The sequence below is a fragment of the Gossypium raimondii genome, chromosome 4 (assembly GCF_025698545.1).
Source record: "Gossypium raimondii isolate GPD5lz chromosome 4, ASM2569854v1, whole genome shotgun sequence".
NCBI classification, from domain to species: domain Eukaryota; kingdom Viridiplantae; phylum Streptophyta; class Magnoliopsida; order Malvales; family Malvaceae; genus Gossypium; species Gossypium raimondii.
This window is the reverse complement of record NC_068568.1, coordinates 39,446,141-39,459,999: the sequence shown is the minus strand read 5'-3', so window position 1 is coordinate 39,459,999 and position 13,859 is coordinate 39,446,141. Positions and strand designations below refer to the sequence as shown.

At 31.9% G+C, this 13,859-nt stretch overlaps 1 pseudogene; it reads right to left on the bottom strand.

Moving 5' to 3' along the window:
• Window positions 1-3,923, bottom strand: LOC128040494 (NAD(P)H-quinone oxidoreductase subunit 2 A, chloroplastic-like; annotated as a pseudogene).
• Window positions 3,924-13,859: the final 9,936 nt, after the last annotated feature.

Below are 13,859 nucleotides of genomic sequence, written 5' to 3'. Positions count from 1 at the left end.
CTAGAGGATTCTCACGCCGCAAGCCGCCGCTGCCAAGTTGTGCACGCCCGTACCCTCTGCTCCAATGCCGCACGAGTCACTCTCCACGCACGTAGCAGCACTCACACAAGCTGCGCCACCTCTGTACACCTGCAGAAAGGACAAAACAAACGCAACAAAACAAAAAATGAAAAAAGCAGAGAAGGCAGGAAAATAGGGCAGAAAGAAATAAAAATGATATTTTTTTTCAATTCGGCTATAAAGCCATTTTTCTTTAAAATCAAAAAAGAAAACCCCACGCATATTATACAAAAAATATCAATACAGAGGGGGGATATTCTTTTTTACACGCATATTGTATGAGAAAAAACGAAATCAATACAACAAAGGTTTTTTTTTCTTTCTTTTTTCTTCGATCGTTCTTCTTTGTTTCGTTTTTTGTTCTTGTTATTAATACATATAAGCACATATATAAAATAAAAAGAAACAGGGGAAGAGAACTTACCTTCCGGTTTGAGGCCGCCGGACCTCGCTCGCTTTATTGAAATCGAAGTTTGAGAGTGGGTGAAACGGTGTTGCTGCAGAGGGAAGGACCTAGGGTTCCTTTGTTTTTTTTTTGTTTTGTTTTTAAGGCTGCTGAAAACGTTTAGGAGGCTACCGATTTAGGGTATTTTGTTTAGCCTTCATAACGCAAAAAAACGTCGTCGTTTAAAGTCCTCTACCATGGCATTAAAACGACGCCGTATAGGCCTGCAACCCGCGTGTGTAACCCGACCCGGGGAGGATCCGCGCACTTTCGTTAAATGAGTTATTTCCGCGCCCAGTCCCTTGCCTTTTATAACGTATCAGAATCAATTTTCTCATTTCTTTTAGATTCTGCTGGGTATTTTACTTTTGTGTCATTTTAGTCTATTCGCAGCGCTGCGTTTTGGGGAAGTGGGATATTTCCCAATCGGCCCCCCATGTAATTCGCGCGTTGCAGTATAGTCCTCTGTTTTATTTTAATTCAATTATTTCCTTGTTAATTTAGGTTTTATTGCAGCTTTGTCCCAGATTTTCTGTTTTCATTCCAATTTAATCCTGATTCATATTTTTACTATTAATTAATTTATTATTGTTATTATTGTACTTGATAATATTTCTATCTATCTGTTTATGTATTACTTTATTATTTATTACTTTTTTAAACTATTTTTATTATACTTATATATATATACGTAATGTATATATTATTTAATTTGAAACTATATATATATTTTATCTCTATTGCTATATATAGATACTTTATTTCTTTTAAATACCCACATATATTTAGTTTATTATTACTTATCTTAAATTAATATATGTATATTATTTTATGTAGTGGATTTTCTTCTTATATGATATTTATTTGGATACTATTATTTTATGTAGTATTTATCTTTAACCTTATTTTCAAATTTATTTCAAATTTCCATAGATAGGATTTATTTTAAATATATTTTAATATATAATTTCCTTCCTTCATGTTATTTTATTCTTCAAAACTTGTTACATATTTTTGTATTAATTTGCTTGGAGCTTCGTTTAAGATTAGTTTTTTAGTTCATTAGCTTTCTAATATTAAAGTTAGTATTTGTATATGACGGGAGATAATTGCTCTTACATGTATTGTATTGCTTGCTCGTATCTATCGATTCCTTATCGTTCGTTAGTGTACATTACTTTTTGAATCATCTTTTCACGTTGTACGTTATTATCTCATGGTTTTTACTTGTTCAAAAGATTACGTTTAATATCATTCGAATATCATGGGCATTTTTATACAAAAGCCTTTCAAAATAACGCCACACTCGGAATCTGAGATCCTCGGAAAGATTGTGTCCTAACTCACTGGATTCCAATCTTCCTCGGGTCTAAGAGACCGAATATCCTTTTTAATCAAAACACACATAAATTAAAACTCATTCTCGGGAATTCGATACATCGTGTCCTAATGTATTGGATGTGATGTGTCATTTTCTCGAAAGGAGGATTAAAAAATAATAAGGGCAATATTCAATGCTCGGAATGCTGAGAAATTGTGCCTTAACGTATTGGGTTTCGATTTTTCATCTGACTTAAAGCAATTGAATATCCTTTTAAACTTCACCACACAAGTTTTGAAAATCAAAAGACAAACTTATTTTCGAGGACTAAAAATGTTGTGCCCTAATGTATTGGGTGTGTCATTTTATTACTCTGAGACAAGGAGGTCTTTAGCACTAGCTTCAATTTATCCAAGCATCTTTTTATAAAATTAACATTAATAAAAAAGGATCGTATTTTAAAATATTTTCAAAATTTCGACACTGAGACATTAAACAATCAATTCGGTACCAATTTTGGGCGTCACGAGGGTGCTAACCCTTCCTCGTGCGTAACCGACTCCCGAACCTGTTTTCTCAAAATTCGCAGTCCAAAAATTATTTTCAGGGTGATCCAATCACACCTTCAATAAAGGTCGGTGGCGACTCCGTTTCCATTTTCAAAATCGATACCCATTTTTTCAAATTTAAAAAAAAGGGTGGTTTCGACACCGACCTCTACGTAATCCACCCAGTTTGACAATGAACAGAAGAAATTTCCAAAACTGTTTTTGGAGAATTCTTTGCTTGACGACTGCTAGATCTCACAAACAAAGTTTTTTTTAGGGTTTTTTTAAAACTAACTACACTCACCCTTTCTCACCCTTTTATAATTGGTATATATATAATGAATCATAATTAATAAAATTTTTATCTGAACATAATAATCATAATTAAAATTAAATATAATAATGTTTTTTGACCGAAAATTATAATTACCTTAATTATAACAAGGATTTTGGTAAACTATATTTATTTAAATTTATATATGAACCAAATTCATATATTAATAGAACTATGTTCTCATTATGTGTAACACATCCTTGTACATATAATATGTTCGATATTTGATTGCTCAATTAAATTAATTCTATAATTAATTTAATTCATGTGACAACCAAACACAATACCAACTATGTTTTATTCCGTTCATTTGAACTATAGGGTGTGACCCTGTAAGTTCTTGTAACGTTAGCAGTAATACTAGAACGATTCTAATGTTACAAACAATGAGTGGCATCTAGCAATGCATCATTGCTACCTAAGTTACAAGAAGTCATGATTCGACATAACCTTTTTGTGATTAACCTCTCATGCATTAATCCTTAAGTCCTTTATCTATGGAATGGACATAAGTCATGGAATAGTCACACTTGCATAGTCCATCCCATGTTCCTTGATATCTTGAGTAGACTCAATTCGATGGAATTGGTTGATCTTAAAGGGGATCTTCTATAATTTCGCACGTGAGGGGTTATTTCTTGGTTTCGTCCAGTCATTAATAACTTGATTATTTTTAGATAATAGTAGATAGAAACAACACTCGTAAGGAGTCCTATTGAAACCAAGAAATAGAGTCATGCCTGCCATCCACACCAGAATAAATGGAGTTTTCCGAAAAAAACCTACTAGTGGAGGAAGACCTCCTAGAGATAAGAGACATAGAGCTAAAAAGAGAGCCAAAAAAGGATCTTTTGTGTATAATCCTGCATAATCTTGAATGTTATCAGTTCCGGTACGTAGACCAAATAATACAATGCAAGCAAAAGTTCTTAGAATCATGGAGATATAGAACAACATATAAGTTATCAAGCTCGTATATCCACCATTTGAGTCTCCAACAATTATTCCAATAATTACATATCCGATTTGACCTATGGATGAATATGCAAGCATACGTTTCATGCTTGTTTTAGTAATAACAATGAGATTCCCCAATATCATGCTAAGAATAGCTAGGATTTCCAAAAGAAGATGCCATTCGTTTGATGAGAAATAAAAAGGAACATCGAAAATTCGAGTGGCTGAAGCCGAAGCAACTACTTTCGAAGTAATAGAAAGAAAAAAGAAATAGGGACATTACCATGCATTTTTAGTCTCAGTCAATCAAGTGGCCTAAGATATTACTCCCATCATGTAGGAGGGACTTATCCAATATTGATCAACCATATCCCTCTACATAGGTTGTGGTATATACAACATTAGCCTTTATAGAACAACCAGTTACGGTGTATGTTTGACTGTATCAAAATATACAACTCACGATGTTGGGATAATGATGATCTCAAATCTGAGGATTATATACATATTAATCACTATGAGTAATGTTGTGACAATTACATAATAATCCAAGAAACATACTCATAGCAGGTCAGTCCAATATGTTGTTCTCTAACACACATATTCATGCATTGATTTTGACACTCCATATCAATGACAACTCTTTATCATCAATCAACTACATGTTAGTCTTAATGCATTATTGTTGTCCTAGTCAACAATAATACTTGACTCAGGATCTTTTAAGAATAATCATATTATTCTCAGGACATTATTATAAAACAGTTTATATATACACACAGAAAAGAAACTGAAATAATAATGGCAACGCCTCATATTAATAAACATGGTAAATCAAGTATGTTATTACAACCATCTCATGATTGATCTTTGGGAATACTCTTACACCATGACCATGTTTACTTTTCATCTATCATGCAATGACAATGAGAGGATATCATTTACTCGTATATTGGGCTATGAATTTCACTATTGTGAATGATGCTACATATAATAGAAGTCATATACCCAACGCACTAGCTTTCGGTTCCTTATCTATTTGAACTCAGGATTTTACTTACATCAAACTATATGAGTCACACATACATAGTCCATCATTTACTCAGGATTAAGGTATGCCATAGTTTGAGCATCACAAGTAAATAAATCCATAAACAGATTTAAGATCTATTCTTCTTGGGTCTAGTCCAATGTACTATCAGTCAAGTCAGTCACATCTATGTTTCTATCTTCTAGGAGTCATCCGCTCCAATGCTTAAGAAAAGGCATCTCCTCAATTGGATATGATAGACTACATATTAGTCTCTTAATCGATTTGCTCATTTCCAATTAGACTAAGGACATGTTTAGGTTCGTCTACTAATATAAGTTACCTTTTCATATTACAATCCAACCATGTAATACCGCTTAATATTAGGATAAACATTAGACAACTAGTGAGCTAATATTTGCTTCTATTTTGCTTTACATGCAAAAGCCACGTGAGGACAATATACAAGGGGTATTAATGTAATTCATGAATAATTTTATTAACCAATCTGTTCGAAACAATTACAAATGCACATAGACAAAAATACTACACTTAGGGCACCAGATCTGACACATTCAACAAAAATACTACACTTAGGGCACCAGATCTGACACATTCACATATAGTGTCATAGCTAGTCACATACTAACATTAACTTCCAAATAGGTTAGACACACTTACATATCATGAATAACATCACCTAATACCAAAATAATTACATTCCACATATCAAGTATAAACATATACCATTCCATACTCAATACCTTTTCAAGATTTCCCAATTAAATTATAATATATATCTTCCAATAGAACTCTAGTAAAATGGACTTGGATACGTGGGTCAACTAAGTTGCTCGTTTGAGATAAAATCACATCAGGTTACCTGTTTGGGCTAAAACTATGTCATATATTACTTGAGAATCCATGAAAAAGGTTGGATCTCGTTATATTACTCAAGAATTTGTGACAAGGCTAGATCTCGTTAGGTTACTCAAAAATCTACAATAAGGCTAAATCTCGTTATGTTACCTGAGAATTTGCAACAAATGATAGATCTCGTTATAATTTGTAATAATCTCCGATTAAGCGCACCTATGACTCCTATTGGCATACCAATCATATCCTATTATTTTACTAAGTTCACATGGGCATCAATTACATAAATTTCATTATCATCATTGTAATTGTTCACATGTTTCAATTCAATCCCAAACTACTAGTATACTAAATTATACTCACCATACATATACATTTATATATATTCAATTAAATACAATTACACATGACACACAAGATAAGTTAGTAAGTTCTATGTGAACTTAACTATTCTAAACACTAAAATAAGTAAATTCTTTACGGACTAATCCACAATTTTAGCTTTTCCCTATTAGCTCCACTTTGATTCAAATCATGATCTATATAGTTATTTTATATAACCAATCAATGCAAAAATTTTCATACTATGCCATGAGATGTATGATCCTATATAAATCTATTTTTGATTTCCCTCATATTTTACATTTTATTCAATTTAGTCCTTGAACTCGAGATAGACTTAACTTTCAATTTCTAGCTTCGGATTGAAATCTAATTTCATATATTCTCATTAGGGACCTTATACATTCTATTTCTAAAATAATTTTATAACATGTTTTACTTTCATTCAATTTAGTCCCTAATGTAACAAAATTTACAAACAAGCTAAATTAACTTTACAATCTAGTTCTTTTCATAATCTAAGCTTAGAATCTATCAATTTCAAGCATAATTATTCAAGTAATCAACAATGACAACTCCCTAAAACTTTAACTATTTATTAAATTAGCACATGAGCTAACTAAATCAAGCTCCCATAACCTCAAATCTATAAAAAAATCATGAAAAAGGACCTAATTACGTTAATTTCTCATTGGGCGAAAGCTTGAAAGCTTGGGAGGGTTTTATTTTGTTTTCATTAATGGTGGAGGGTGAAAAGAGAAGAAGATGATGCCTTATTGTCCACTAATTTTGGCCTTTATACATGATTTAAAGTTCAATTAATCTAATTTAATTAATTAAATCATGGTTTAATTTACTTAATCCACCATTAATCTAGTTTAGTGGAAATTTTCATCATCATCCACTAAATTTCATTTAAACATGGTTTAATTACTATTTTGGATATTTGGCTAATTGCTATTCAAGTCCTCAAGCCTTCTGTTAATTAAAACTCTATAATGATTGAATTTTTACAATTTAGTCCCTGAGTCTTAATTACCTATAAATTTGAAAAAAAATACTCGATCAATCTTCAACATATTTTCATATTAACTTGGTTTATGGAAATGGTATTCTGAAACTGTATTTTTTGTTACCACTGAAAATCGGGCCATTACAAGTTTGGCTATCAAGTGCTTTTTCATTTTCTCACTAAAATTACAGATTTTCATGTCAATGACCCTTGGAAATATCTTAGGAATGAGGTTCTGCCTTAGAAAAAAAATATTTACAATGATTGTTACGTGGTTTTGTGCCTTGCAATAATAAGCTTTTAGCTCGTGGAGCAAATATTGATCCTTTGTCCAAGATGCCATCAAACCAATGAGGATTTAGAGCATATTCATTTCCACTTCTCTTTCGCGATTGTTCGATGGCATGAGCTTGGTTTCACACTAGTTGTTACTTTATTAGAGGATTTTATCACTCAAATCTTGGCCGAGCAACAAGAGGATAAAAGGAGGCGTGTGTCTGGGATGATATGGGGTATTTGGTTCAACATGAATGAGGCGGTGCGGAAGCAAAATGTTATGACAGTGGACCAACTTGTGCATCATGTAGACGAATTTATGCATTGTTGGCTAGGGGTGTGGACGATTCACTCTACTCAATTGGTTTCACGCACGATGGTTGAGGGAGGGGATGTTTGTTAGCATAGGTTTGAAATGGGGAAGCTAAAATGTAATGTTGATGGAGCCATTTTCACGTACAATGGGTGTATGGGATGGGTGGCAGTAGTGTGAAATGATGTAGGTGACTTTGTATGATGCATTTCGAGATTTATGAAGAGCACTATTGATCTTTTTTTTTCCAAAAATTCTCATTGTCTGAGAGGCTCTTTCTTAGCTCAATTCTTTGCATTTGGACGATGTTATAATAGAGATTGATAGCCAACATCTTTGGCAAGCTTTTCATAATGGTTATGAAGATGCCTTTGACTTAGGGTTATTACTTAAGGATAGTGTTACTATTGCCTCTTCTTTTCAATTATTTTCTTTCTATTGGATTCGTAGGGACGCTAATAAGGTTACTCATGTTTTGGCAAGAGGAGCTTTGTTGAGAGTGAACTACATGGATTGCACTATTTGTCCTTTTTCTATTGCTCGTATTGTTAATGCTGAGAAATTGTCTAACTTGTATGTTAATGAAGGGAGCTAAGTTTGGGTGTATTGAGTAAGCCTGATGGGTTGGATTTAAGTGCTCTTTTTACTTTATCTTTAATCACTTTGACCAGTTTTATCTATTAATGAATCTGTCTTCTCTTAAAAAAATTAATAAAATATAAAAGATTTAAATATGAAAACATGAGAATCCCAAGTGATGGCTTGATGGTCAAGGGTGTTTATCGTCCCAGGTGTGGCCTGGGTTCGAGTTGCGTTAGTTATGTTTATTGTTCGGGCTTTGCCCTAAATATGATAAGCTGCCAAAACTAGCCAAGTGTCAATTTAAAGAAAAAAATCAATGTATTGTGATTGTTAGAATAAAAAATGACCATCTTCAATCTGATATCAGTAATGGATAGGTGTTAAAACAATCCACTTTTATCAATATGATTTTTTTATCCATTCATGTAGACTTAAAACTTTGCTCTATTATTAAATTATTGTTTTGATGAGATTCCAAGCATGATGTAAAGAGGACCAAAAAGAAAGCAAGAAAAACTTGAATTCCAAGAAACATCAAAATAAATGCATGAGGTATAGTTGTTGTTGAACCTCAGACCAACTACTTCAAGTCAATGAAAAATCACATCAAAACAACCAACATGCAAGACGATTGAAAGAACATAAACACTCAAAATTAAACTTTTAAGCTAACAGAAAGTGATATTACAAACCTGAATAAGAGTCCATGAAAACACCAATAGTGGTAATTCTAATGAATTTGAAAGCAACCTATTTCATTCTACAAAACATATTTCAAAGCTTCAATATATACTTAATAATGATGAATACAGAATCCAACATAATGCCATTAAATAAAAATAAATACATGGAAAAGATTCAAAATTTTAATCAATTCAGTTTAGTTCTTGCAATTTCTAATTAAAATTTCATATAAAAACTTAACCTTTAAAAATTATATAAAAGAAATGCAACTTTTGAGATTAATATATCTAGTTATTTATTAAGTTGATTGAACATGCTTCTTCTAGTTTCATATTTGTGTTTGAAAAGTTATCAAATAATTCAATTTGGATATAATTATTTTTATTTATACGTGTATAATATATTTCAGTAATCATTATAATCAATAAATCTCTTTAAATTGAAAATTTTAATAATTGAATTTTAAGAGAGTGAGAATGGAAAGAATTATATAAAATAATTAATTATGATGATTTTCAAAAGATTTTTATTTTAAACATTTATTCCTTTTAAGATATAATTATATTCTACCTACTAAGCCATCTAAGCAAATAAAATTTTTGTAATTATAAAATAATGTATTTTGTTTTGAAGGAATAAAATGACATAATTGCTATATTAATAATTACATTTTCTTATAATTATCACTATGAAGTTTCACCAAATGATTCCTCTTAACAAAACCCATAAACTTAAATTAGAATATTTTCATTGATGATTTTTGCATAGGATACATAATCATCAAACGAATTAAAGAAAATCCTAATTTATGCCACTTCTAAGCTAAAATAAAAAAATAATTCTGGAAACATTAAAATAAACTCTCAATCTTTAGTTTAAGTTGATAAAGTTTTAAAACTTATACCCGATAATCCTAATATTTAGTTTATTCTTAAGTAAACCTTTTAACATAAATCAATATGTCATTTTAAGGATAAATGTTTGTTTGGGTATAAGGTTTTTCTTTAAACATTTTAATCTTAATTTTCAATAGTAATATTATTATAAATATTTCATATTATCTTCAGGCCCAACCCTGGGTTGTCTGGAGGTACGGTCGCCCAGGTCTAAGATTGAAAGGGGTCTAAAATATTATTTTCTAGTTATTAAGGGGTCGAATTTTTTTTTTAACTTTTAAGGGCCCAAAATTTGTTTTTACCAACTTCTAAGGGACCTAATTTTTTTCCCCAAACTTTTAAAGAACTTAAAACCCCATTTTATTATTTTACCTAGGGTCCTAAAAATGTTAAGAACGAGTCTAATTATCTTTATAATAGAAGATAAATTTTCATCCCTAGGATCAAAATCCATAAAAATAAAGCAGAAAAGCAAAAAAGAAAAAGTTGCTTCCTTGCTTTGCTTCGGCGTAAAGTAAGGGCGATGGTGCAGCAAGAAAATAAAGGTTTGCTAGCTTAAGTATAAATTTAATTATTTTATTGTAATATATTTGGATAATTTGATTGTTCCAAATAATTAAAATCATTATATCGTATTTATTTAATTATTTAAGAGATTTATCTTTTTATTTAAATGATCTCATGCAATTAAATTAGAAAAATAAACTCAACTCCGGATTCAGATGACTATATATTTGTTCATGATAATTACAGTAATTATAGTTAATGAGTTTAAAAGAATATTTTAATGAAAATGGTTCTGTTTACTAATTCATTAATGCAAACCATTGGTAGTAAGTAAAGCTAAAGCAATGCCAATGAGCGTATAGGTTAATTTATAAACAACTTTTGACATTTAATTTGAAGGAAAATATTGGATAATATAAAATTTCCAATTTTGGATCCAATTAAAAATATGACATAAATAAATTATATGAAAATAAGAAGCTATCTCAGTAGGTATAAGATAGATAATTATGATGCCAAAAGTTATTAACAACTTAAACAACATAAAAATATACAAATATGTAAAAATAGAAAACTAAAAAGAGATTGAGTGTTAATTCGATTAATATTATTGATGTTACAATAATTTAAAGGATGTAGATTTAAACATATAATATCTTTCAATTTAAAATTTTAAATAATTTAACCATTGTATTAAACAAATGAGATTTTAAAAGGAAAAAATTCAATTATCTATTAAGTGTTTTGATTTCGTATAAAAGTCTCACAAAATCTTAAATCCCAATTTAACATTAAAAGAGAATTATTGTTAAGTTTTTATCTCAAAATCAATTAATTGAGTCAATTCGTATTCCTTAATTTAAAAATTTATTTATCTATTCATTTCTAAAAGTTAATAATTTAAGAATAAAAACAATTATAAATACCGAAATTTGGGTTATATTAATGAAATATGCCATTTTTTTAATATTTAAGAAATTAGCCCTTTTTTTAATATTTATTAGTATAGGTCGTTTTTGAGAGAGAAATGAAAACGCGCTTTACAAGCGCCTTTTCACTTTGTTAAATTTTTTTTTTTGTGGTTGGAAATTAGAGTTTGTGGATTTGTTTTTGTTTGTGTTTGATATAGACATTGTTATAGTTTTAAGGTATGTTTGAATTTATGGTGATGTTGTAGAGCTCAGTGATCTACAAATTTCATCTGTCATGCGAGTATGGAGTCATCACTTGAGACGCTGGATCGTATTGCAACTCAAGGTCCCAGTTGACAGTGATTATACGGTCTCGGGTTGAAATGTAGCTAGGGCTTCAAGTTTACAAAGGTTATGTTGTCAAGGGATGAAGCATAACTGGGACCCCCTAGTTGGAAGTGGTTATGAGGGCACGACAATGAGTTTCACCTCATCAGAGGAGGATGCTTTATAAAATCCATATATATGTTTAAGACGAAAAACACAGAGGCCTTCTAGTATAATAAAGTAATTCATTTTATCCATCTCCACCAAAGGCGGTGGGCCCATTATTATAACTTGTGACAAAGTTAGGGGCAACAAGATTTTTAGCAGGGACAAGTTATTGTGCGGTGCAGAAAAGATAAAATAGAAACAACTGTTGCTGCCCTGATTTACATTTCATCTTTTCTGCACCGCACAATAACTCGTCTTCGCTAGAGATTTTGTTGCCCTCAACTCTGTCACAGGTTATAGTAACAGTGTCATTGCCTTTGGTGGAGATGGATAAAACAAATTTCTTGATTATATTGGAAGACGTTTGTGTTTTTCGCTTTAGACTTATGTATGAGTTTTATAAAGCATCCTCCCCTAATGAGGTGAAACTCGTTGCTGTGCCCGTACAACTACTACCAACTAAGTCTTTAATTATGCTCCACCCTTTGACATCATAACCTTTATAAACTTGAAACCCTAGTTACAGTTCAGCCCGTGATTGTATAATCACCATCAATTGGGACCTTGAGTTGCAATGCGATCCTAACTTTTCAGGTTATGGCTCTATCCTCACAATACAGATGAAATTTGTAGGTCAACGAGCTCCACGACATCACCGTGAACCAAAACAGAACTTAAAACTACAACTATGTCGCCCTCAAAGAAAAAGAGAAATAAATATTTAAATCGAAAAATTTCAACACGCAAGAAAAAGAAAGAAACAATTTAAAGGAGACGGTGGGCGAGAGAGATGATGAAGTAGGGGAGGGTGCGGGGAGAACAAATATCCGACATGCAATTTTATCTCGGGATTCCCAAGTTCCAGTGTTTAAAAATTATCCTAGGATTGTCTGGTTCCAGTGTCTAAAACTTATCTAGGGATTCCCAGGTTCTGACAAGGTCAAGGTTGGGGTTGAAATGGTTAGGGAAAAAAACTCTTCGTAGGGCGTGTTTTCAGTTGACATGGCAGTGGAAACGTGCTCTGCAGGACCCGTTTTAAGCTGACATGTTAAAATTTGGGGAGCATTTTCTTCCTAACCATTTTCAACCCTAACTCTAACCTTAACTGTGTAACTCGAAACCCAAAAATCCCGAGATAATTTTCAAGAAATGGAACCCGAGAATCTTGGGAAACATTTGTTAAACATGAAATCATTTCATAGCTGAAAACACCTTTCGCGGGGAGCGTTTTCTCCCCCACCAATTTTAGAACTCAAAAGTTTCGGGATAATTTTTAGATATTGTAACCCGGAAATCCTGGGCAGCATGTGTAAACATGAAATCTTTTGATGTAAGGGGGTATTGTTCTCTATAAAATAAACTCAATACATTATGTTAAGGTTCCATATTAAAATTTCGAGTAGATTGTTTCCATAAGGAGACTTGGCATTAGGAGAAGAATGTTGTTAAAATCCTAAACTTCGACCTAGTTGTCCCAAACAAAGGTAATTCATTAAATTACATGTAGGTCTTTTAATATGGGTGATGCGTACCAATATTTTTATTATTTTTTCGATTTTAAACATGTGGAATAGGCTATTTGGTTTAAGATAAACAACAGAGTCAAATCCGTTATCCATTATGACGGTCAAATTTGTAAGACTAAAATTTGGCCCATTTTTATTTCAGCCCAATATGAAGATTTCGCTTTCAACTAGAGCATAACGTTAAAAGAGCTTCGGTAAAAAATTAGGCGAAATGTGGGGATTCGAAGAAGAATTTCAAGCTTGAAATGTAGATACCTAAACGTCACTAAATCCCATTAGATATGGCATATTTGAGATCGTAAGGGACATCGAGCTCAAAACGATTATTGATTCCTATTGCTCTAGTGGTAATGATGTGCTAGATTTATATGCTCACTTTGTCGATGTCGACGAAAGTGGCCTGAGCTTAAGAACATTTTTGCCAAATTCCAACCCAGGTTAAGAAGTAGAAAGTCCAACCACATGGTTGTGCGGTGGATCCACATCATTGCTACACAGCTCCTACTGGGACACACTGGAATTATCATCAATGGTGAGGCATTCATCGGTTTCACCCATCGATTACAACTTTGGTGGACAATTGAGAGTATTTAGTAATCGGAATTACGACACAGTTGCACAAAATTCTGTGAGTGCCTTTGGTTTCAAATTCAGCACGCTGATCTTCAATGTCGGTAACACTTACAGAAGTATGCCATCAAGTTACATCGGTGGGTTGAAAAAAGTGATTTTCAGTTTGACGTT